This window comes from Phyllobates terribilis, unplaced genomic scaffold (assembly GCF_046119375.1).
Source record: "Phyllobates terribilis strain yellow unplaced genomic scaffold, ASM4611937v1 Scaffold_2__4_contigs__length_985480577, whole genome shotgun sequence".
NCBI lineage: Eukaryota > Metazoa > Chordata > Amphibia > Anura > Dendrobatidae > Phyllobates > Phyllobates terribilis.
This window is the reverse complement of record NW_027362762.1, coordinates 352,447,783-352,475,366: the sequence shown is the minus strand read 5'-3', so window position 1 is coordinate 352,475,366 and position 27,584 is coordinate 352,447,783.

The window sequence follows — 27,584 nt, the reverse complement described above, 5'->3', positions numbered from 1 at the left end:
TTTTCTGGCCTACACCAGAATATTTTGAACAGATATATTGGTGTCTGAACAGTCAGCGAGACACTGACAATGTTTTTTTTTATGGAAAAAAGACAAAAAGGTGGATAATATAGAGATTTGAACCGTGGAACTGCAAAACCACAGTTATAATTTCCTGGTGTATACCAGACTTGTTAAAATAGATATATTTGTGTCTGAACAGTCAGCGACACACTCAAACAGTTTTTTTTTATGGAAAAAAAGCAAGCAGGTTGATAACAACCAGATTTGAACCGTGGAAGAGGAAAAACACAGTTCTATTTCTCGGGCCTACACCAGAATCTTTTAAACAGATATATTGGTGTCTGAACAGTCAGCGAGACACTGAAAATGTTTATTTTTATGGAAAAAATACAAAAAAGTGGATAATATAGAGTTTTGAACCGTGGAACTGCAAAACCACAGCTATAATTTCCTGGTGTATACCAGACTTGTTAAAATAGGTATATTTGTGTCTGAACAGTCAGCGACACACTCAAACTGTTTTTCTTTTATGGAAAAAAGGCAAGCAGGTTGATAACACCCAGATTTCAACCATGGAAGAGGAAAAACACAGTTCTATTTCTCTGGCCTACACCAGAATCTTTTAAACAGATATATTGGTGTCTGAACAGTCAGCGAGACACTGAAAAGGTTTATTTTTATGGAAAAAAGACAATAAAGTGGATAATACAGAGATTTGAACCGTGGAACTGCAAAACCACAGTTATAATTTCTTGGTGTATACCAGACTTGTTAAAATAGGTATATTTGTGTCTGAACAGTCAGCGACACACTCAAACTGTTTTTCTTTTATGGAAAAAAGGCAAGCAGGTTGATAACACCCAGATTTGAACCGTGGAAGAGGAAAAACACAGTTCTAGATATCTGGTCTACACCAGACTCTTTTAAACAGATATATTTGTGTCTGAACACTCACAGACACAATCATTTTTTTTTTTTTGGGGGGGGGGGGGAATACCAAAAGGTTAATAAGACACGTATTTGTACAGTCTGACTGAGGAAATAACAAAACAAAACAGGATTTAGATGAAAAAAAAAAGGATTTTTCATGGCCCCTGAGATCTGGGGATAAGTCTAGCAATTTGACCAGCAGGAGCACACAGGACTGTAATGCAGTGTTTGTTGGTATAACCACTGCGTCTCCTATACAGCCTGCCTGCCTGCCTGATATCTGGGATGGATATTAGTCCTGAGAAGGACTGTTTGTTTGATTTTGCAGGCCTTAGAGACCCTACACTACCTATTTCGCAGAATAAATCTCTACCTAGTTCAGCAGCACTCTCCCTACACTGTCTGATCCGGAGCGACTGTGTCCAAGATGGCGGCGCCCGGTTTTAAATACTCGAGGTGACGCTGTGCGGCCAGCCAATCACTGTAATGCCCACAAACAACATGACTGCGACATTACAGTGACTGGCTGGCAATCCCTGCATGTTCATTGGCTGTGTAAAGAGCGCCAAACATGAAGGGCGGAGACCCAAGCTCCCGCCCGAGTAACCCGGAAATGCTCGGTGCTCGCCAAACATCCCGAGTAGTGACATGCTCGGGCGAGTACCGAGCAGTGTCGAGCATGCTCGCTCAACATTATTGATAACAAATCACAATCAGATCTGCTGTGCTCCAGTACATGTCAACACTCTGCAGTAAGGACAGCAGGCCGTGAGTCAATACATATCTCATACAGAGCCTGTTCTAAGATTTTGTTGGGGCATGTTCTTCTTTCAACAGTGTGTTGCTGTCTATTTCTGATTGGTGAGCACCAGAAAGAGGAAGAAGTGCACACTCCAGTAAAATCCCTCTTGTAAACCCACTTGGACTTGTTTTGGACCAGATTGACCGTTCTCAAGACAAATATGAAATAAGGACTGGGAGTATATAGTAGACGTGACGCTTATGGATGAATTACATCCACAGAAGAAACATTTGGGGTAGAGAATATGGCTTAGTTATTTATGGATAAAGTTAAAACATCTTAAATAACAGTAAACAAATTAACAGTGGATGCATCTCAGTATCAGCCCTACCTGGGTTACAAATTAATTTTAAATTTTACTTCAGCATAACAGATTTTTTTTTTTATGCACAAAACTTCCTTAAGATTTTCTTGGTCATTTGTTTACATACTTCTTGTTACCAGTTTTAAATAAAATATGATATAACTTAGAGGAAAAAACAAAAAATATATAATAAAATCTTTTTAATATCTTGCTGTTTTTCTCAGATGTTTTTGTTTATTAGAATTAGTTTACAAAAGCAGAACTGTAATGAAAGTTTGAAAGTTCCCCTTGCCAAATCTATAAACATCAATCAAGTATTGGTTATATTGGAATTTAAGTTGCATTGCTTATTTTAGTATTTTTTTTTATTTGACTACAGTTTATTAAATAGTAGGTAATGGGAATGAATTGTAAATGTGGAAAACTATTTTTAATATTTTACCATTTTTAATATGATTATGGGCATATTTAGAAAAATCAAAATGGTACGGTTTATTCTAATGCACATAGGGAAATTGGTAAACATTCATTTAAACTCACAAACGTGTTGGCAAAACTTTTCTTGTTAAAGTGATGGCTCTAATAGGATCTAAATTTTCACATTTTAACTGGAAGTGGTTTTAAAAGATATAAATATGTCACTTTTTTATGAATTATGGTAAGAAATATCTTTAGTTTTAAATTGCTACATAGATATTTTACAAAGCTTATACATAAAATTACTTTTATGGATTAAAATGGTAAAAATCAATATCAAATTTCTGTTTGGAAAGCCAACTGGCACAAAGGTTATTTAATAGGATGCCAATATACCGGTGTGAATGAAACAAGGGATGGCCAGTATTCTGTGGATACCCAATCTTTTTCAAGAGATTGTCAACTACAATAAAACTAAAGGGGCTTTTAATTTGAAAAAATATCATTAATAAACATCCAAAGGAATGCTCATTTCATGAAAATAAGGCAGACAAGAAGTCAGAGATTTGCCATGCACTCTATCGTAATACGAGTTGCTGGTGGAACGGGGTGCATAACCGCTAGATTAGGATAATAGAATTCACCACAGACTCTAGGTTTTGGTGACACGCTTTATTCATTCTCCATGAAAGCAAAAGTAAACACAGTGGTGCTGCGGGACGCCAAACACAGAGGTGCGGGAGCACCATGTGGAAACCATGAAAAAGTACCTTTCATAAGGCACCCTGAAATAGCGACAATACTAGCGTCTTACATATCTTACACCGTGGATCTTACTCTTTAGACTCATATGTTTAACCCTACCCTGCAACTAATGACATTATGATAAAGACCCTGGTGGGGTCAAAATGTATATAATTTTGTCACACATTTCCCTGCACAACTATGTTTATTTTTCACGGAGAATGAATAAATCTTTCATCACCCAAGCATAGAGTGTGCAGTGAATTTTATTATGCTTATGAGGTAGACAATCATCCAGCGAACAAGCAAAATGCTTATTTTTTGTGTGAAATAATCTTTTGGTTTCATTTTTTTGTTTGCCCAAAGGTTCATCATACTCATCAACACATCATGCTGTGCAAACAGGAGATTTTCTGCAGAGAACAATTGCAGCCTATTAACACTTTCAACCCCCAGCCTGTTTTCACCTTCCTGACCAGGCCAATTTTTTAAATTTAACAAGCGCCATTTTATGAGGTAATAACTTTGGAACACTTCAACGTTTAACAGTGAGATTGTTTTTTGGGACATATTGTACTTCATGATATTGGTAAAATTTGTTCGATATGACTTGACGCTGATACCCTAGAAGAAGTGTTGTATTGGAGTTCAGATTTTGCTGGAATGAATTGACGGTGACATGTCACATTGGTAGAGCCCCTGAGGTGCCAGAACAGCAGAGACCTCCCAAAAGTGACCTCATTTTACAAACTACACTCCAGATGAATTCATCTAGGTGTGCAGTGAGCATGTTGACACCACATGTGCCTCGCATAATTTTATACCATTGGGCGGTGAAGAAAGAATAGTTACATTTTTACCACTAAAATCTTGTTTAAGCTCCAAATTTTACATTTTAATAAGGGCTAATAGGAAAAAATGGACCTCTCAGTTTGTTGGGCGATTTATCATGAGTAGTGTTGAGCCACCCCCGTAGTGTTCGAGTTCGGTTCGGTTCGTCGAACACCCGTGTGTTCGCCGAACTGTTCGTCGAACTGTTCGTCGAACACCTTCGAACACCGTTAAAACCAATGGCAGGCAAACAAAAACACATAGAAACACATAGAAAACACCTTCAAAGGTGTCCAAAAGCTGACAAACTGCTCAGAAGACATAACTAACACATGGAAAAGTGACAAGTACATATAGTCATGCGAAAATAAAAGAGGTGGAGGAGTAAAAGGAGGGGGAGACACAGATATAGGCATGTCATGCCCTTCTAAAATCCAAAAAGTGAGAAGCCGAGACGGCCACTCCGCTCCTGCCCGTGCCACCTCCGTGTCGCCGGGTTTGTGCCAGAGCCGCGGTGAACCCTGACGGCCAGCCCCCCTCTCCCAATACTGGTGCCTGTCCGCTGGTGGGTCGAGAGAGCCCCCCTGTGGTGGAGGCAGCTCTAAGCTTTTTAATTTAAATTGTCCCTCTAATTTGAATGAATACACTTTAAATCCATTTACAAGGATCTATTGGAGGGCAAGTCTCATGCCAGCAGCCGCGTAATTCCAGCTCCAGTAGCGTCCACTAAAGCTGCTGCAGTTAAAAAGCTTTTATAAGGATCGAGCTCGGCTGTCCACCGCAAGGCATCCTAGTGCCAGTCCCAGCCCCTATGCCTTGGGGTGCCTCCTGATGCTCTTCACTGAGTATCCCGTGGTCCCGAAGCATTTCCTTTGAAAAAATTAAGTGTCCAAACTACAGGTGGTGTAGCTTGCTTAACAGCCGGGATAATCCGCTGACTAGCAGACACTGCTACTAGGCACAAAGTATTTCCTGGGCTAGATGCAGTTAAAAATTTGTAAGTAGATACTCTCGTTGGATGCTGAGAAAGCATTCCATAGAGTCTCCTGGCACGCCATATATGATTCTCCTAAAATGCTTGGGGTAGGGGTCTAGGGGACCCTTTTATAGCCAAAATCACGGCCCTGTATCACAATACATCACCTAGGCTGAAGATAAATGGAACTGTAGCACCGAGGGCTCGGTTGCTACAGACGTATTGCACCTCACCCAGAGGTGTGATATCTCACTCTCAGATAAGGATGGAGTGTGGATCAGGACCCGACACCTGCATGCATTACACCACATTGCCGTGGGGCAGGGCGACCAATATGCCCCTGAGATGGGCACGACAGTCCCTGTCCCTGGCTGGAGTGGGGGGAGGGAACACTGAGGAAGGGGAACCCTGCAGTGCAGGAGCAGGGAGGAAGCAGTTCCTGGGTGCATTGAGAAGGGAGTATAAAAGGTGGGCACCATCTTAGTTCAGTGCAGAGAAGTCTGAGCAGAAGTGGCAGGGAGCAGGGGCTCTGCATGAGCTCTGCTCCGGAGGCGGGCCTAGTAACAGAGACCCAGGCCTGCAAGAGGGAGAAGGAAGGAAGAGGAGCGGAGAAGGCTCCAGGACCGAGGAATGAAGGGATCCCAGGGGTGCGGACGGGCGAGTCGCCACCTCACGCCCGAATCCACCTGCGTGGAGGGGTCAGGCCAAAGGGGGAGACCGGTCCCCGAACTAGTGGAGGCAGGAAACGACCCTCAGCTAGAAACCGGAGGCTCTGACATTTTATGTGGCGCAGCCCCTTGCTCCACCCGCTAGGAAGGCACCACATAGGGTCAGGGAAACTGGCGCCAAGTTTACCAAGAGGAGGCCCGAGGCAGCCGGACAGAAGTGTTGGTAAGAAAGGCCAGACAAAGGACACACAAAGGGGGTCCTGTGAAGCGCTCCAAAGTTATCTGGGAGTTGTCTGAGCCCCTCACCTGGTGAGCACAGTACGACGTGGGCAGCCGTTACCTGCAGACGTGGTCTGGATAATAAGAACTGTGAGTAAAGGCCCTGAACTGCATCACTGACTCCGTGTCGTTACTGCTGCTGCCCTGCACCATCACCCCCATCCTCCGCATACACTGCCCTGAGGCTATACTCCTCCCGTGGGGAGTTATGCTACGCTCTGCTGCACCCACAACACCAGCCTTAGCGGTCTGCCCTGTAGCGGCGGTTCACTCTGACCGCAATCCACGGGTGGCGTAGTCGGACATTTAAACATCAAAACCACATAAATAGTTCCGCCACTGGTTTGACCGCCCTGAGCCACGGAACCGGATCGCCGCCACGAAGACTACAACTACCAGCATCCACCAAAAAGGGTCCGGCTCCGGGTGTCCCAAGGCCCAGGGGGTGCGTCAGAACATTTTCATCACCTTTCACAATCACCAATGGGACAAGGCAGGGATGTCCTCTGTCCCCTCTCTTATACATCCTAGTGACGGAGCACCTGCTCTCATCAATTCGCCATAACCCCAATATTAGGTGGATTGAGGTGGGAGGCACCGAGTACAAGTGCTCTCTATTTGCTGATGATGTCCTAGTATATATCACTCAATCACATATATCCATCCCTGCTGTTATGGCTGAAATAGATCACTTTGTTACATGGTAAAATTTTAAAATCAATGCAGCGAAGTCTGAGGCCCTCGATGTCTCCCTCCCTAAATCCATATAGGATTCCATCCAGTCCAACTTTCCCTTTGCCTGGCCCTCACAGGGTATCAAATACTTAGGAATTCCTATTCATAGAGACCTCTCCCATCTATGTTATCTTAATTTTGGGCCCTTTATTGAACAATTCCATACAGACCACGGTTGGCAAGTTAGAACTGTAAGATTCACTACGTGAACCACTGGTGTTTTGTGGAAAAGCACATGTACACCGCGTTCCAAATTATTATGCAAAAAGTGTTTAGGAGTGATAAGGGAAGAATTTGTTTGTTTGTCAGTTAAACTCATTGATGGTGATGTGTGTCAGGGCTCTTTATATCACTGTAAGCAATTGCAGACACCTGTGCTAATTAGTTTGGCAGGTGTGTCCAATGAAAGGCAAGACTACTTAAGAAGGCTCTCTCACATTATTAAGCAGCCTACATTTTCTGCCAAAATGGGAAAGAAAAAGGATGTGTCGGCTGCTGAGAAGCAACAAATTGTGGAGTGTTTAGGTCAAGGCATGACTACAATCAACATTGTGCGATGATCAGGATGAAGTGTCTTGGCAATCAAGAAGTATGTAGCTGATTCACAGTACACACGTGTGCGTGCTGATAAGGGCAAATTGAGGACTCTTTCCTACAGGCAATTATGTCAGGTTGAAAGAGCAGCGGCAAAAAAGCCTTGTCATAGCAGCAGACAAGTTTTTGAAGCTGCTTGTGCCTCCAACGTCCCCCGAACAACAAGATGCAGGGTCCTTCAGAGGTTTGCAGCTGTGCATACGCCATCCTGTCGACCTCCTCTATCCACTTCACACAAGCAGAAACGGCTCCAGTGGGCCAAACATTACATGAAGACTGATTTCAAAACTGTTTTGTTCACGGATGAGTGCCGTGCAGCGCTCGATGGTCCAGATGAATGGAGTGGAGGATGGCTGGTTGATGGACACCCCACGCAAACACGGCTACAGCGCCAACAAGGAGGAGGTGGAGTAATGTTTTGGGCTGGAATCATGGGGAGAGAGATTGTCGGCCCCTTTAGGATCCCTGAAGGCGCTAAAGATGAACTCCATAATGTATGTGGATTTTCTCAAACAGCACTTCCTGCCATGGTTCAAGAAGAAGAACCGTGTATTTCACAGCAAGATCATTTTTCTGCATGATAATGCACCATCTCATGCTGCACATAAAACATCTGCATCTCTGGCTGATATGGGCATAAAAGGGGACAAACTTATGGTGTGACCCCCATGCTCCCCTGACCTCTACCCCATTCAGAACTTTGGAGCATCATTAAAAGGAGTGTCTATGATGGCGGGAGGCAGTTCACATCTAAGCAACAGCTCTGGGAGGGTATTCTGTCCTCATGCAAAACAATTGAAGCAGAAACCATCCAAAACCTGACAAATTCAATGGACGAGAGAGTTCAGAAGCTCCTTTCGAACAAGGGGTCCTATGTGAAAATGTAACATCACCTAGAATAAAGTTTTGAGTTGAAAACTGTTTGATTTCAGTTTCTAACAACCTGCTAATGCTTATAATTTCAAAAATGACCATTTTTTTGGTCTTTATTAAAATGAAAAGGTTGATCGAAAAGTTTGGGGGATCTAAGAGTGTGGCAACCCAGTAGTCATGATTACTTCGAATTCTGACAATATGAGGGTCATGCTGCAGGTAGTGCAGCAAGAAGGCACTTATGTGTCTTGCGCATCTCGGAGCCCCAAAATTATTTTCCGGGCTAGATGCAGCTAAAAATTATTTTTAATTTTAAATCTGGTGAAGCTTATTATAGATGGCCTAATAGGATCAGTGCTGCACACTGCTACAAAGCCCAAATTATTTTCCAGTCAAGATACAGATAAACATGATTAGTAATTTGAAAGCTTAAAACGGTTGGTAGGGTGATTTTAACCAATCATCAAGCTTTTACTCTCCCCAGGATGACACAGGGGTAGAAAAGTCGTTTCGGATCCATGATTTGTTCATCTTTATGAACATGAGTCTGTCTACATTATCAGTGGAGAGCTGCGTGCGCTTATCTGTCAGCACACCACCAGCAGCGCTGAACACACGTTCAGACAGAACACTGGCTGCGGGGCATGACAAGATCTCCAAGGCGTAAGTGGCTAGCTCCGGCCATTTATCCAGATTGGAAGCCCAAAAAGAGCAAGGTTCCAGTGACACAGTCGTGGCTTCAATGTTTACTTGGAGATACTCCTGTACCATCGTCTCTAGGCGTTGACTATGTGTCAGACTTCTTGTCTCCTGTGGCCTTGCAAAGGATGGGCTAAAAATGTGGTGAAATGATTCCGCAAAATTGATGTTACCAGCAGATACTGTGGTTCTGTTACGGTTTGAGTGCTGAACACTTGACGGTCCCACGGTTGGCAAGTTGGAACTGTGAGATTCACTACGTGCACCACTGGTATTTTGTGGAAAAGCACATGTAAGATTCTGCAACAGTCTCTGCTGATACTCCTGCATGCGTGCATCCCTTTCTATGGCAGGAATAATTTCTGCAAATTTACTTTTGTACCGGGGATCTAACAGTGTGGCAACCCAGTAGTCAGGATTATTTCTAATTCTAACAATTCGAGGGTCATGTTGCAGGTAGTGCAGCAAGAAGGCACTCATGTGTGTTGCGCATCCAGGAGCACCAAGTCCCTGTTGTGTTGGTGGCGAGGTAACAATCATGCTTCCTTCCTCTGTCCTCTCCCCCCAACCTCGCACAACAGAAATGTGATCAAGGTCTCCCTCATCTGATGAGTCTTCCATCAGTTCGTCCTCCACTTCTTCCTGGGCTCCTGCACCTTCCTCACTAGTTTGGCTGCTACCATGCGCCCTGGTAAAATCATCTCCCCCACCCTCACATGCCTGCCGTCTTGGTGCTGCCGACCGTCTGGACCTTGCAGATGTTAGCCCTTCCGCATACAACTCCTCCTCCTCTACTTCCTCCACCTCCTCTTGTGCCACCACCTGACTCCGAATTCTGTTTAACATGTGCTCCAGCATGTAAATCAACGGAATAGTCATGCTGATAATGGCATCGTCAGCACTAAACATCTTCGTCGCCATTTCAAAACTGTGCAGAAGGGTGCATAGGTCCCTGATCTGAGACCACTCCTCCAGCGTGATTTGCCCCACCTCTGAATCTCGTTGGCCCAGGCTATACGTCAGAACGTATTGCACCAGGGCTTGTCGGTGCTGCCACAGTCGCTGCAACATGTGCAGAGTTGAATTCCACCGGGTAGGCACATCGCATTTTAGCCGATGAAGTGGCAGGCCCAACGACTTCTGTAGAGATGTAAGTCGCTGAGCTGCGGGATGCGAACGGCGGAAGTGAGCACACAGCGACCGTGCCCTCTGCAGAAGGCCATCTAGTCTGGGATAGTGGGCTAAAAATTGCTGGACAACCAGGTTCAACACGTGAGCCATACAAGGCACGTGTGTGACATTGCCCCGGCGAAGGGCCGCACCCAGGTTTGCAGCATTGTCGCACACGGCCTTCCCTGGTTTCAGGTCCAGTGGAGACAACCATTCATGAAATTGGTTCTCCAGAGCTGACCACAACTCCTCAGCTGTGTGACTCACATTTCCCAGACATTTCAATGTAAAAACCGCCTGATGACGTTGAGCCCTACTTCCAGCATAGTAAGGAGGTGTGCAGGATCCCTTCTGCGCAGTTAGAAAGCTTGTGGCATGACCAGACAGGCTTTGGGTGCAGGTGGAAGACCGAGAGGAGGTTGAGGAGGCAGAAGCAGTGGAGGAACTTTGACATAAAGAGGATTGACGCACAACTCGTTGGGACGGCAAGACTTGGACAGCAGCCCCTTGTCCTGCTGTCACCATAGTTACCCAGTGCCCAGTCAGCGACATGTAACGCCCCTGTCCATGCCTACTCGTCCAAGTGTCTGTGGTGAAATGCACCCTGTCACACACAGAGTTTCTCAAAGAAGCGGTGATGTTGTGTGCGACATGCTGGTGGAGCGCAGGCACACCTTTCTTTGAGAAGTAGTGCCGAATGGGCATCTGGTACTGGGGCACTGCGACGGACATAAGGTCTCGAAAATCCTCTGTGTCCACCAGGCGGAAAGGCAGCATTTCTGTAGCCAAGAGCTTGCAGATGGTGAAATTCAACCTCTTAGCTTTCTCATGGCTAGGAGGAAATGGTCTTTTACTTGTCCACATCTGAGGGACCGAGGGCTGGCTATTTTGCTTAGACGGGGTTGATAAGGGTGTCCCCGGCAAACTGCCGGTCTGTGAGGAAGATGCAGGCGGACATGTTAGGTTGCCTTGATCCAAAGGTGGTGCTATCGATGTCGGACAGCGCTCAAGACCAGCTGGTGTTACCACCTCCAAAGAAAATGATGACCTGCCAATCACGTTGGCTGTTGCGGGTAAAGAGGTGGCAGGACTGCGCCCCAAAACAGGTGTGACTGCTGTCCCCCCAGTCACAGAGGATGAAGAGGCCGCGGATGCACAAGATATGGCAGACGGTGGTTGGCCCGGCCGGCTAGGCCGCATTGTAGCACACTGAGCTTCCCACTGCAACTTATGCTTCATGTCCATGTGCCGGTTCATGCATGAAGTACTCAAACTATGTATTTTTTGGCCTCTACTTAGCTTTTGCTGACAAATGTTACAGATAACACGAGTTGGATCATCTTTATCGATCTGAAAAAATGCCCAGGCTATGCAAGGCTTAGCACCCATGCGACCTGAAGAGCCACCACGACTTGTGGTGAGAGGCAGAGTTGTGTTTGAGGATGCAGTTGTTGACGTGCTTCCAGTGCTACGTCTCTGTCCAGGAAGGCGCAACCTGACCTCGTCGTCACTAGCATCTTCCTCCACCTCCTCTGCTGACCTCATCTCTTGGCTGACTGTGGGTTGACAGTAAGTGGGATCTCCGACCTCATCATCATCACCCTGTGCGTTATCACACCCGTCGTCCTCAGAGCCAACCTGTTCCTGCCCTGACAAAAAACTAAAGTTGTCGCTCCAATCAGGTATTTGAGTCTTATCATCGTCTTCCTCATTGTCTCCACCAACAGGAGTTACAGTTTGGGAATGAGGGTCTACATTATGGTCAGAACCTTCTGCGTCTGGTCCTGGATCCGACTCATAAAGATTCTGGGCATCAGTGCAGATCATTTCCTCGTCTGGATTCACAGAAGCGCTGGAGTCGACCTCTGATTCCCAGGCTATAGTATGAGTAAACAGCTCTGCAGACTCAACCATCTGTTCTACCTCATACTCAGACGGGCAGCTGGAGATTTGGGAGCTGTGAGGAAGCAAGTGCGATTTGGGTGACACCTTTGAGGACTGGAGTATTTGTGATGTTGAAGTTGATGTGGAGGAGAGCCCACTTAAAGGAGCACTTGATATCCGTTGAAGCACCTGCTGTTTTTGTGCCTCATCTGGAATTTGTAGCGATTGGCGTGGCCGTAAGAAAGGGATCTTATCACATTGTCCGCTAAAAGAAGTAGACATTTTAGTTTGGCTGGAAGATGGTCTTTCTTCTGCACCTACCCCACGGACACAACCTTTTTTCCCCTTCCCAACACGCCTATTCCCCTTTCCACCAGCAGCAGGCCTTTTTCCACTCATTTTGGTGGTTAACTAATTCACAACTCTGGAGTTGTTTGCACAAAAAAACAATGGATGGTAACCGAGCAGAGCTGAGTGGCCAAACTGTGGTATTAGGCCAAAACTATTGGCTGGGTTAGATGCAGAAAAAAATTATTTTTAATTTGCAACCTGATGGAGGTCAGTATAGATGGACTAATAGACCAAGTCCCACACACCGCTAGAAGCCCAAATATTTTTGCAGAGCTAGATGCAGAAAATTTTTTTATTCAATTTGCAACCTGATGGAGGTCAGTATAGATGGACTAATAGACCAAGTCCCACACACTGCTAGAAGCCCAAATATTTTTTCAGAGCTAGATGCAGAAAAAAATTATTTTTAATTTGCAACCTGATGGAGGTCAGTATAGATGGACTAATAGACCAAGTCCCACACACCGCTAGAAGCCCAAATATTTTTTCAGAGCTAGATGCAGAAAAAAATTATATTCAATTTGCAACCTGCTGGAGGTCAGTATAGAAGGACTAATAGAACAAGTCCCACACACTGCTAGAAGCCCAAATATTTTTTCAGAGCTAAATGAAGAAAAAAATTATTTTTAATTTGCAACCTGATGGAGGTCAGTATAGATGGACTAATAGACCAAGTCCCACACACTGCTAGAAGCCCAAATATTTTTTCAGAGCTAGATGCAGAAAAAAATTATTTTTAATTTGCAACCTGATGGAGGTCAGTATAGATGGACTAATAGACCAAGTCCCACACACCGCTAGAAGCCCAAATATTTTTTCAGAGCTAGATGCAGAAAATTTTTTTATTCAATTTGCAACCTGATGGAGGTCAGTATAGATGGACTAATAGACCAAGTCCCACACACTGCTAGAAGCCCAAATATTTTTTCAGAGCTAGATGCAGAAAAAAATTATTTTTAATTTGCAACCTGATGGAGGTCAGTATAGATGGACTAATAGACCAAGTCCCAAAAAACTGCTAGAAGCCCAAATATTTTTTCAGAGCTAGATGCAGAAATTTTTTTTATTCAATTTGCAACCTGCTGGAGGTCAGTATAGATGGACTAATAGAACAAGTCCCACACACTGCTAGAAGCCCAAATATTTTTTCAGAGCTAAATGAAGAAAAAAATTATTTTTAATTTGCAACCTGATGGAGGTCAGTATAGATGGACTAATAGACCAAGTCCCACACACTGCTAGAAGCCCAAATATTTTTTCAGAGCTAGATGCAGAAAAAAATTATTTTTAATTTGCAACCTGATGGAGGTCAGTATAGATGGACTAATAGACCAAGTCCCACACACCGCTAGAAGCCCAAATATTTTTTCAGAGCTAGATGCAGAAATTTTTTTTATTCAATTTGCAACCTGATGGAGGTCAGTATAGATGGACTAATAGACCAAGTCCCACACACTGCTAGAAGCCCAAATATTTTTTCAGAGCTAGATGCAGAAAAAAATTATTTTTAATTTGCAACCTGATGGAGGTCAGTATAGATGGACTAATAGACCAAGTCCCACACACCGCTAGAAGCCCAAATATTTTTTCAGAGCTAGATGCAGAAAAAAATTATATTCAATTTGCAACCTGCTGGAGGTCAGTATAGAAGGACTAATAGAACAAGTCCCACACACTGCTAGAAGCCCAAACATTTTTTCAGAGCTAAATGAAGAAAAAAATTATTTTTAATTTGCAACCTGATGGAGGTCAGTATAGATGGACTAATAGACCAAGTCCCACACACTGCTAGAAGCCCAAATATTTTTTCAGAGCTAGATGCAGAAAAAAATTATTTTTAATTTGCAACCTGATGGAGGTCAGTATAGATGGACTAATAGACCAAGTCCCACACACTGCTAGAAGCCCAAATATTTTTTCAGAGCTAGATGCAGAAAAAAATTATTTTTAATTTGCAACCTGATGGAGGTCAGTATAGATGGACTAATAGAACAAGTCCCACAAGCTGCTAGAAGCCCAAATATTTTTTCAGAGATAAATGAAGAAAAAAATTATTTTTAATTTGCAACCTGATGGAGGTCAGTATAGATGGACTAATAGACCAAGTCCCACACACTGCTAGAAGCCCAAATATTTTTTCAGAGCTAGATGCAGAAAAAAATTATTTTTAATTTGCAACCTGATGGAGGTCAGTATAGATGGACTAATAGACCAAGTCCCACACATCGCTAGAAGCCCAAATATTTTTTCAGAGCTAGATGCAGAAAAAAATTATATTCAATTTGCAACCTGCTGGAGGTCAGTATAGAAGGACTAATAGAACAAGTCCCACACACTGCTAGAAGCCCAAATATTTTTTCAGAGCTAAATGAAGAAAAAAATTATTTTTAATTTGCAACCTGATGGAGGTCAGTATAGATGGACTAATAGACCAAGTCCCACACACTGCTAGAAGCCCAAATATTTTTTCAGAGCTAGATGCAGAAAAAAATTATATTCAGTTTGCAACCTGATGGAGGTCAGTATAGATGGACTAATAGAATGATGCTATGCCCAAAAGATTTTACTTCACTAGGTGCAGTAAAAAAATTGGTATTCTATACACAGGTGGTATATCTTGCAACACAGATAGGCTACTCCACTGACTAACACACTCTGCAATAGGCCAAAAAGGATTAGCTTTGCTAGATTCAGCCAAATGCTGTGAAAAAAACTTGCACAGCACTGGCACAGACCTGCCTGGCAATAACTGATAGGAACTGATGTAACCTAGTCCTGAAAAGGACTCCAATTACAATTCGTCTTTACTCCCACAATCTATCTATTTAAGAGCACAGACCTGCTTGATAAAAGTCATAGGAAATGCTGTAACCTAGTCCTTAAAAGGACTGCAATCACAACTATTCCCTACTCCCAAGCTATCTGTATATTTGTGCGAAAATTGGCTTGAAATTAACAAGGTATAGCGCACACAGCAACAGCGGTGCCGTCTAACACGCAGCTGCAGCAGTGAGAAAATGGTGGCGACGGGGAAAATGGCTTGGTCTTATAGGGCAAGGACATGTGACATACACTGCCAATCACACATGCCCTTGCTTGTGTGAAAAAAAGCACTTCGCTCCGTGTGTGCGCTGCTGATAGGCTGACAGATTGCACCTCCCCACTGCAAATGCGGGAAAGAGAAAAAAAAATGGAGATCTTCATTGTTCCTGCAGAGATCCATCCCCTGCCCCTCCCCCCGCCCCGCTGTACACTCAAACTGCGTATTAACATTAATTTTCATCATTACTGAGAAAAAATCCAGTTATGATTTTGGTGCACGAACAGTTATCGAACATAACCTCGAACAGCCGAATTTTTCTCAAATTGTTCGTGTTCGCCGACCGGCTCGAACACCGCCCAAAACAGCTCGAATTTGAGATTGGCGAACAGTTCGAGTAGAACAACGCTCAACTCTAATCATGAGTATGGCAATACCCTATATGGAATTGGGAACTGCTTTTCATATACAGTGCAAAGCTTAGAAGGGAAGGAGCACCACATTATAGTGCAGATTTTACTGTTTTGGTATGCGGGTGCCATGACACAATGGAAGAGCCCCTGATTTGCAGGAACTGCATAATCCACCCATTAAATGACCCCATTTTACAAACTACACCTCTCAATGAATTCATCTAAGGGTGCAGTGATCTTGTTGATACCACAAGTGTGTCACAGAATTTTATACCATTGGGAAGTGAAGAAAAAATAATTACATTTTTACCCCAAAAAATTGGTTTTATATTTTAACACGAGGAAATGGGTAAAAACAACATCAAAATTTGTCACACAACTTCTGCTGAATGTATAAATACTCCATATGTGACTGTACAGAACTGCTTAGACCGGCAAGACTCGGGAGGCACGTAGTGCTATTTGCCTCCTTGAGCACAGATTTTCCTAGAACAGTTTGTTGAACTCCATATACAGAGCCACTAAGTGCTAGAAAAGCAGAATACCCCCCCTCAAGTTACCTCATTTTGGAAATTATACCCCTTTGGGAATTTATCTACAGGTGTAGTGATGATTTTGTCAACATGGGTGTTTTACTGAAACAATCAGCAATGGATGTTGGTGAGTGAAATTTGCAAATCTGCTATTGTAGTGCCCCTATATTGTAGTGCCCAGTATGTTGTAGTGTCCAATACGTTGTAGTGCTTAGTACATTATATACCCATATTGTGTTTCTGGAGACATGTACCTATAAATTAGGCAGCTCTCATTGCTACAGAAATTCCAAACATGTGGATGCAACTTTTGGGGGGACGAGAAGCTATTTCACTTTTTCAGAGCCTTTGTACTATCAGAAACGTTGGACCCCTTGAATATTCCCATTGACAGATGATGGACCTGAGTGGGGACTTGATTTGAAGATTTTATTGGGAACATTCTACATAACCTTTTTTAATCATGTTTATCCTGTGCTCTATGGTGAGGACTTACATCAGGTTTTCAATCGAAATCTCCAAATGATGTGATTCAAATGAAACTTCTGATGGATCCATTCAACATAATGAGGCAGTAGAGTTACTTTGGACTCCATCTGGCCTGTGTTCAGCGTTGTTCTTCTTTTCGGAAGTGCACAAAATTGTGTCTGTCATGCTTAAAAAGATGGACACAGCTAGATCAGAGGTCAGACAGCGTTCAGTGTCTCCATCTGCCTCATTATAGGGAATTGTCCACCGAAGGTTCCGACTGAAAAATGTTATTCAGAGATTTACACAAAAAACTAAGTATAGAAGCTAAGCTAGAGCGCCGGATAAATGTGAGCTGAGCCTTATTGAGATCTTTGGGAGGCAGAATGAACAATTAAATATTAGTACAAGTCTTGGATTCACTTATTTTTTATGTCATTCCTCGTATGGTATAAGTGATGTGACAACTTTACTCATTGGGTCTGTTTTTTATATTTCGGTGCAATCACACACTAAATGACCCTTTTTTTTGCAAAAAAAGTTTTTGCATCGCCATATTGGAGAGCTATAGGTTTTCCATATTTATGCCGACAGTCAATGAGGGCTTTTTTTTGCTGGACATTTTTATTGATATCATTTTCGATCACATAATGTTTTTTGCTTGATTTCTATTCTGATTTTTGGGAGGCAGAATAACCTAAAATCAGCAATTCAGGAATTGATTTTTTTTTATGCTGTTCTGCGTATGGTAAAATTGATAAAACAGTTTTATTCTTCAGGTCAGTTCTAGTGATAAGCGAACCCCTGGATGTTTGGGTTTGCTGAGTTTGACGCATATACACTGAAAAGTTAGGGTCCGAACTTGACCTAGAACTTGCCCCAGACCCAAACCCAATGGAAGTCAATTGGGATCTGAAATTCAGTGCTTTTAAATGGCTGCAAAATGGTCATAGTAAGAGCCAGGAAAGCTGCAAAAGGAAGCTAAATGGGGATAAGAGCAGGACAAGTGCCCCACAAACAAATGTGGATAGGGCAATGACTTAAAATAATAGGCAATAAAAATAAAGAAATTATAATTGTGAATCAGAAGGCGATGGATGGTCCATGTGGAGCAGGAAGTGGGGTTGGTGGTGTAGGTGGAAGAAGCGGACAAGAAGGAGGCAGGTGTAGGAGGAGGAGGTTTTTATCCACGTAGCCTCCTACTCCTCTTCCTCCAACGCCTCCTCATCCCATCAACTTAATACTTGCACCACCAACTTCAGCACAGCCAGGGGTAAATGACAGCAGGCTGTTCTGAAACTCATCTGTTTGTAGGAAAAATTTCACACTGCGTAGATGCTGTGGATGGGGATCAAAAAACAGACAGATGTGTGGTTGGTACCGCTAAACCTCAAGTCCGGCCTGGTGGTGTGCAATAAATCTCATAGCAGCTCTGGGACTAGCTGGTTTGGCACACATCCCTTGCCTGTCACATGTGCTGATTTTGGTGGTGTAGAGCTTCCTTAAAAATTACACAAATATGTCAGAGCTTCTGTTGAAACTGCAGGCTGTCTGTGCGGGATTTTGACGCTCTCACCCTGCTGTTGCTCGCCTGTCTGCGCTGCAGCTTCACATCTGCTATCCCGATCACCGCCTCATTTGTCATGTACCAACAAGGTGAGACTCCACCTTGCACATGAGGAAGAGACTGTGCGAACAGCAGAAGGCCACTCTGAAGTTGGAGCTGCAGCATGCTCGGGTGATTCGCTCTGCGGAACATCACTTCATGAGCAACGAGTGGGCCTCCATTCAGGATATGTGTGCTGTGTTGTGCTGCTTTGAGTACTCCACGAGCATGGCTAACATTAATGACACCATTATCAGCCTTACTATTCCACTTCTACGCCTCCTAGAAAAAAACAGCATTAATGGACTCTCCCAGTAACTGCGTTGTTGAGGGCACGGCAGATGTTTTGGGACACGTGCTTGTGTAGTGCGGGGATGGCACACCGGGCAAAATAGTGTCGGCTGGGGACCGAGTACCGAGGGACGGCCACTGCCATAAGATTGCGGAAGGATTCCATCTCCACCAGCCTAAAAGGCAGCATTTCCAACGCAAGCAGTCGTGAAATGTGCGAATTTAGGACTGTGGCCTGTGGGGCATTGGCTGCGAATTTGCGCTTTCGCTCAAAGGTCTGGGATATGGACAATTGAACGCTCCGGTGCGACGTGGATGTGGACCTTGATGCGGTATCTTGAGAAACTGCAATAACAAGTGAAGACTGAGAGGAGGGGGCATCTTTGCATGCGGTATAGACAGGGGTTTGTCTTGCACGCACAACATGGGGTTCTCTTACATGCACAACAGCGGAAGAAGCAGTGGTGACACCCGCTGACACTGGTCGTGCACCCTGGGGTTTGCCCCAAAAAGTCCGGTGCTTTGCTGACATGTGCCTGATCATGTTGGTGGTGGTCAGGCTGGCAGTTTTGTCACCCCTGTTGATGCCGGCATGGCAGGTGGCACAAATGGCCTTTTTGGGGTTATCAGCAGAGTCTTTAAAAAAATTCCAAACTCTGGAAGACCTACTGCTTGTACTGGCAACGTCCCTCGTGTTGGTGTTACGGGGAACTGTTGCCCGCCTTCTGTGTGCGGCCACCACACTGCTTCTTCGTGCCTGTTGGGGTACTCTGCCTCCCTCCCCCTGTGTGCCGCTGGCCTCACTCTGCGTATCCTCCTGCCACGCTGGGTCAGTTAATAGATCATCCACCACCTCCTCCTCTTCCACTTGCGCACCACGTTCCTCCTCCTCACTTCGTGGCAATTGAGTCTCGTCATCGTCCATCTCTTGTGACAAATTGCCAGCGTCGACTTCCTGTGGCCGTGGCTGTTCAAATATTTGGGCATCACTACATGGGATCTCCTCTTCCATCACTTCAAGCGGAGCAGGCGAGGGGCACAAATATGGAAATGGACCAGTGAACAGCTCTTCAGAGTGTCCAACTGTGGGATCAGTTGCTGTCTGACGACACTCGGCATGGTGGGAGGAAGGAGCACCAGGGTGAGGAGGAGTATGCGGTCGAGACTCACGGCTACTAAAACTTGACCGTGCCGAAGACAGACCGGAGGTGGTGGTGCCCAGGTAACTGGAAGAATTATCTGCTATCCAATTAATAACCTGTTCACACTGATCAGTTCGCAATACTGGTGTTGTAGTGTGCTTCGCTATTAATTCGGTCAAGAAGTAGGAGCGAGAAGATGTGGCTGTTGGTTGTGGCACATTTTCCCCTTGGCCACGGCCCTGTCCTCTACACGCACCATCACCAGAATGTCCAGTTCCACGTCCCTTGCCACGCGCCTTGCCCACTGTAAATGAAGTAAAATAGCTTACACTCGCACTATCAATGGAAAAAGGATAATAAAAAGTAGATTAGAACCGTGGAAGAGGAAAACCACAGTTCTATTTCCTTGGCCTACGCCCGAATCTTTAAAATAGATATATTTGTGTCTGAACACTGAGCGAGACACTCAAACTGTTTTTATTTTATGTAAAAAAGGCAAAAAGGTGGATAACACTGAGATTTGAACCGTGGAACTGCAAAACCACAGTTATAGTTATGTGGCCTACACCAGAATCATTTAAACAGATATAGTTGTGTCTGAACAGTCAGAGAGACACTATTACAGTTTTTTTTTACAGAAAAAAGGCCAAAAGCTGGATAATACAGAGATTTGAACCGTGGAACTGCAAAAAACAGTTATAAGTCTAGCAATTTGACCAGCAGGAGCACACAGGACTGTAATGCACTGATACGGGCCGAATCCCTTGGTCAGCACTCTTTACCACCCACAGGTTTTTCCTTAGCACCACAGGGGTCCATATCCCATTAGTCCTTGTTGTTCTAACAGCATATACCAAATTACCTTATAAAGACTTACATATGTCGAAACATCAGTAAATGTTTGATTACAGTGTTCTTGGACTATGAATGTGAAAAGGATGGTATATGTTTGATTATAGTGTTTTTGGACTATGAAAATGAAAAGGATGACTGAATAAAAACTACACTCTTTTTGCACAATCTGCATTGTCTGAACTCTATTTTTCTAAAGGTGTGCCGAGGTTTTCTTTCATATACTTAGAATAATGTGTACAGTTCTGGTCTCTGGTGTATAAGAAAGACATAGCTGAACTAGAGAGGGTGCAGAGAAGAGCGACCAAGGTTATTAGAGGACTGGGGGGTCTGCTATACCAAGACAAGTTATTACACTTGGGGTTATTTACTGTGGAAAAACAAAGGCTTAGGGGTGATCTTATTACTATGTACAAGTATATGACGGGACAGTACAAAGACCTGTCTACTGATCTTTTTGAGGCCAGAGACAGGGACAAGGGGGCATCTTCTACGTCTGGAGGAAAGAAGGTTTAATCATAATCACAGATGGGGATTCTTTACTGTAAGAGCAGTGGGACTATGGAACTCTCTGCCACATGATGTTGTAATGAGTGATTCACTATTAAAATTTAAGAAGGGCATGGATGCCTTTCTTGAAAAGTATAATATTACAGGTTATGTATGCTAGATTCCTTGATAGGGCGTTGATCCAGGGAACTAGTCTGATTGTCGTATGGTGTCGGGAAGTAATTTTTTTCCCCAATGTGGAGCTTAGTGTTTGCCACATGTTTTTTTTGCCTTCCTCTGGATCAACATGTTAGGCTATGGGTTGAACTAGATGGACTTAGTCTTCCTTCAACCTCAAAAACTATGTTACTATGTATGTTGCATTGTTTTTCTTATGAAATTCTCAATAAGTTTGATGTGTCACATGACCCGCTTCCCATTGAAAAAAGTAAAGTTGGATCCAAAAAATGGCCAACTTCAAAATTGTTGTCGCCACCCACCTGGAAAAGTTTCTCCCCTCCCATATACTAATGTGCCAAAAACAGGAAGTTCACATCACCAACCATTCCCATTTAATTTAGGTGTATCCATATAAATGGCCCACCCTGTATTTACATATCCCTTATTATAATTCACAGAGGTCCTTTGATGATATTAAGTGCTGTCTAAAATAACTAGCATGCCGAGTGTCAGTGTGAACACGCAGACAATGAGTCTGAAGGCGCGTTCTGATGCCTGGTTGCTGCCTGCTTTTGGCTGCGGAGGAAGAGCATTGAAGTGAGCATACAGCACATCACAACGTGTTGTCCCCCTTCTCACTGAAGCCCCTCATTACTTCCAGGTGAACCGTGTGGCAGCCGCAGACAGACAAGATCCAGGTGTCAGAATGTACCCACAGCCACATTATGTGCACACCCACACTCCTCCAGATTCAAAGGGAACCTGTCAGCAGGTTTTCCTCATACAAAGTACGGCAAGCACCTGTAAGCGCCCTGTTACAGCATTGTGGTATGCTGTCTGTATGTCCCCAATCTCCTGTGCACCAACAGATGGACTTCTCTGGTCTTGATCCTGCGCCTTCTCTCTTCTTACAATCAACTTCCTCCTTCCCTGCTTCATGAGAATGACGCATCCTATGTCATCCGCACGGTGTCCCCCATCCTGCGCAGTTGCACCTCTCTCTGCCCTGCATGCACCAGCTTTATCTACATGTCACCAGCGCTCTTTTGCCTTTCCTGGCTCATGCACACTACAGTACATTGCTCTGCCATCGGCATGACAGAGAAGTGTGCCTGAGTAGGAGCGTGATTGGGGGATATCATGATGATATGATGTTGGACACATCATTCACATGAAGCAGGGAAGGAGGACAATGATTGTAAGAAGAGAGGAGACGCCGGATCAAGACGAGAGAAGCCCATTCGACCGGACTGCTCTGTCTATGGGTATACTTAATTATTTTTTATTGACACCGGAAAATCCTCACAGCAAGCAGTGTGTGCACTAGGAAGATTCATAACTATTGTAGTTTTAAACCAGGCAACTCCTTTATTGCTCCTTTAAAGGGGTTGTTTCAAGCTGAAAAGTTCTCTCTTATCTGCAGGTGGTTGGATACCCAGTGTTTCCGAAAACTGGAGCAGAGGTCGATCATCTGCACCACCTCTCCATTCATTCTTATTGAGAGTGCCAGAGATTACAGAGTGCAGCGCTCTACAGATCTTTGGCGTTTCCATTAGAATTAATGTAACAGTAGTGCGGATGCCTCTTCTCCATTCAACTCGGTTTTTGAGATCCAAGATTCTCACAATCGGTGGAAAACAAGGCGGTTGTACCCCCAAATATCTGAAAAAAATTCCCTATCCCACAGATAGGGAATAACTTTCAAACTTGAGATATCAGCTTACATTTGTATTTAGGGCTAACCTGACACTACAATTGATTGCTGTACTAACTTGGCAATGTATTGATGTACTGATGGAGGTTATGATGTATTATTGCACTGACAGAGGTTCTGGTGATGCATTACTGACTGACGGAGGTTCTAGTAATGTATTACTGCACTAACGGAGGTTCTGGTGATGTTGTACTGCACTGACGGGGGTTCTGGTGATGTATTACTGCACTGACGGAGGTTCTGGTGATGTATTAACATATTTACTGTGGTTATGGTGATGTTTTACTGTACTGATGGTGGTTCTGGTGATGTAGTCATGTAAATGTTGTAATCTTTAATTTATAAGACTTGATACTAAAACATTTATAAGGTCAGTGTGGGCTAGACAAAAAATATAACTGTCTGTAAGTCTGTCAGTTGAACAAGAAATTGACTAAAGCCCCCAAACACTATAGAGAACTGTCCGATTGTTCAGCTGGCAGCTATCTTGCCCCGCTCTCCCATGTACAGGATCACTCACTCTGAGGAGCCTTCTCTTGATCTCTATGAGAGCTATTGTTAGACATCTCTGGCAGCAGCTTAACACTTATAGAACAAAAGGATCTACAGTCCGAAATCAGACATGCTCCCCTGACACTCATCAGTCAGAATCACCCAAACACACTGGACTGTCAGCATAAACTGTTAATATCAGCAGGTTTGGCCAAATTTAGTGTAATGTGTATCGGGGTCTTAACTATTATCAGAAGGTTATGGGGACACGACTTCTTTTAGACTTCTGCGGATCAGAGGCGTTTGAGACGGAAGACGCTTCAGGACGCAGAATTGTCATTTTCCTTCTTTTCCAACATCTTTTAGCCATCAGTTTTTGTTTATTTATTTTTTTAAATGGACCAGTCACTTGTTTTAGCTGCTTCATATCCTAGGAAACCTGAAGTGGTTAAAAAAACTCAAGACTGAACATATGAACAGCAAGTCATTTTTACAGTGCTGTGTAGGAGTTCATTCTTTTTAGCATATATTTAGCAATATTTCAGGTGGGTTATAGAGTGGATCTGCCAGAAACAAATACTTTGTACATGTGGCGCCCCTGCGGGTTCAGTCGCCACAGAGGTACTGCATCTCACCCAGTGGTGTGGTACCCCACTCTCTGGTAAGGAGGGAGTACTACCTGGGACCCACACACCTGCATCCAACACACTCCACTTCAGTGGGGAAGGACGAGATTTCTCCTAAGGTAGAGCACGGTCCCTGTTCCCTAGTTGGAGGGTGGAACCATGTAGTGGGTGTGGGTGAAGGAAGCAGGTCAGGGGAGCACCGTCAGAAGGAGGAGAACCATCTAGAAGCAGGTCAGTTCAGAGGAGAATCAAGCCCTGCTCAGCAGAGCAGTGTAGGAGGGTCCAGGCTCCTGGCTCCAGTGCTTGGAGCAGGAGTTGAGTGGAGAGAGAGAGAGGTGTCGGGCATAGTCTAAGAGGCCCAGAAGAGAGAGTGAGAGAAGTCGGGAGCAGAGGGAAGGCTCTAGAGACAGAGGGGATGTCAGGGGCACGGTGAGTGCAGGAAGCCACCCGTGCGCCCGAATCTACACGAACGTGGAGGGATCAGGCCGCAGAGGGGACCGGCCCCTAAACTAGTGGAGAACAACTAGGCTCAGCTAGATAACCGGAGGCTGCTGCATTTGCAAGGTGCTGCAGCCAACAGCCACAATTACATCGCCAAAAAGGTGGCCGCATAGGGTCCAGGGGACAGCACGTCGCCCAACAAGATCCAAGGCTACTGGCTTGAGGCACTGATTGTGAGGCGCAGGGCGGGAGGGCGAGAGCGAGTGCAGGGGAGATGACCGGGAAAGGCACATAGAACGGGGTCCCGTTTAAGTACTCCTGAGTAGAGATGAGCGTTGTTCTACTCGAACTGTTCGCCAATCTCAAATTCGAGCTGTTTTGGGCGGTGTTCGAGCCGGTCGGCGAACACGAACAATTTGAGAAAAATTCGGCTGTTCGAGGTTATGTTCGATAACTGTTCGTGCACCAAAATCATAACTGGATTTTTTCTCAGTAATGATGAAAATTAATGTTAATACGCAGTTTGAGTGTACAGCGGGGCGGGGGGAGGGGCAGGGGATGGATCTCTGCAGGAACCATGAAGATCTCCATTTTTTTTTCTCTTTCCCGCATTTGCAGTGGGGAGGTGCAATCTGTCAGCCTATCAGCAGCGCACACACGGAGCGAAGTGCTTTTTTTCACACAAGCAAGGGCATGTGTGATTGGCAGTGTATGTCACATGTCCTTGCCCTATAAGACCAAGCCATTTTCCCCGTCGCCACCATTTTCTCACTGCTGCAGCTGCGTGTTAGACGGCACCGCTGTTGCTGTGTGCGCTATACCTTGTTAATTTCAAGCCAATTTTCGCACAAATCTACAGATAGCTTGGGAGTAGGGAATAGTTGTGATTGCAGTCCTTTTAAGGACTAGGTTACAGCATTTCCTACGACTTTTATCAGGCAGGTCTGTGCTCTTAAATAGATAGATTGTGGGAGTAAAGACTAATTGTAATTGGAGTCCTTTTCAGGACTAGGTTACATCAGTTCCTATCAGTTTTTGCCAGGCAGGTCTGTGCCAGTGCTGTGCAAGTTTTTTTCACAGCATTTGGCTGAATCTAGCAAAGCTAATGCTTTTTGGCCTATTGCAGAGTGTGTTAGTCAGTGGAGTAGCCTATCTGTGTTGCAAGATATACCACCTGTGTATAGAATACCAATTTTTTTACTGCACCTAGTGAAGTAAAATCTTTTGGGCATAGCATCATTCTATTAGTCCATCTATACTGACCTCCATCACGTTGCAAACTGAATATAATTTTTTTCTGCATCTAGCTCTGAAAAAATATTTGGGCTTCTAGCAGTGTGTGGGACTTGGTCTATTAGTCCATCTATACTGACCTCCATCAGGTTGCAAATTAAAAATAATTTTTTTCTTCATTTAGCTCTGAAAAAATATTTGGGCTTCTAGCAGTGTGTGGGACTTGTTCTATTAGTCCTTCTATACTGACCTCCAGCAGGTTGCAAATTGAATATAATTTTTTTCTGCATCTAGTTCTGAAAAAATATTTGGGCTTCTAGCGGTGTGTGGGACTTGGTCTATTAGTCCATCTATACTGACCTCCATCAGGTTGCAAATTAAAAATAATTTTTTTCTGCATCTAGCTCTGAAAAAATATTTGGGCTTCTAGCAGTGTGTGGGACTTGGTCTATTAGTCCATCTATACTGACCTCCATCAGGTTGCAAATTAAAAATAATTTTTTTCTTCATTTATCTCTGAAAAAATATTTGGGCTTCTAGCAGCGTGTGGGACTTGTTCTATTAGTCCATCTATACTGACCTCCATCAGGTTGCAAATTAAAAATAATTTTTTTCTTCATTTAGCTCTGAAAAAATATTTGGGCTTCTAGCAGTGTGTGGGACTTGTTCTATTAGTCCTTCTATACTGACCTCCAGCAGGTTGCAAATTGAATATAATTTTTTTCTGCATCTAGCTCTGAAAAAATATTTGGGCTTCTAGCGGTGTGTGGGACTTGGTCTATTAATCCATCTATACTGACCTCCATCAGGTTGCAAATTAAAAATAATTTTTTTCTGCATCTAGCTCTGAAAAAATATTTGGGCTTCTAGCGGTGTGTGGGACTTGGTCTATTAGTCCATCTATACTGACCTCCATCAGGTTGCAAATTAAAAATAATTTTTTTCTGCATCTAACCCAGCCAATAGTTTTGGCCTAATACCACAGTTTGGCCACTCAGCTCTGCTCGGTTACCATCCATTGTTTTTTTGTGCAAACAACTCCAGAGTTGTGAATTAGTTAACCACCAAAATGAGTGGAAAAAGGCCTGCTGCTGGTGGAAAGGGGAATAGGCGTGTTGGGAAGGGGAAAAAAGGTTGTGTCCGTGGGGTAGGTTCAGAAGAAAGACCATCTTCCAGCCAAACTAAAATGTCTACTTCTTTTAGCGGACAATGTGATAAGATCCCTTTCTTACGGCCACGCCAATCGCTACAAATTCCAGATGAGGCACAAAAACAGCAGGTGCTTCAACGGATATCAAGTGCTCCTTTAAGTGGGCTCTCCTCCACATCAACTTCAACATCACAAATACTCCAGTCCTCAAAGGTGTCACCCAAATCGCACTTGCTTCCTCACAGCTCCCAAATCTCCAGCTGCCCGTCTGAGTATGAGGTAGAACAGATGGTTGAGTCTGCAGAGCTGTTTACTCATACTATAGCCTGGGAATCAGAGGTCGACTCCAGCGCTTCTGTGAATCCAGACGAGGAAATGATCTGCACTGATGCCCAGAATCTTTATGAGTCGGATCCAGGACCAGACGCAGAAGGTTCTGACCATAATGTAGACCCTCATTCCCAAACTGTAACTCCTGTTGGTGGAGACAATGAGGAAGACGATGATAAGACTCAAATACCTTTAGTTTTTTGTCAGGGCAGGAACAGGTTGGCTCTGAGGACGACGGGTGTGATAACGCAAAGGGTGATGATGATGAGGTCGGAGATCCCACTTACTGTCAACCCACAGTCAGCCAAGAGATGAGGTCAGCAG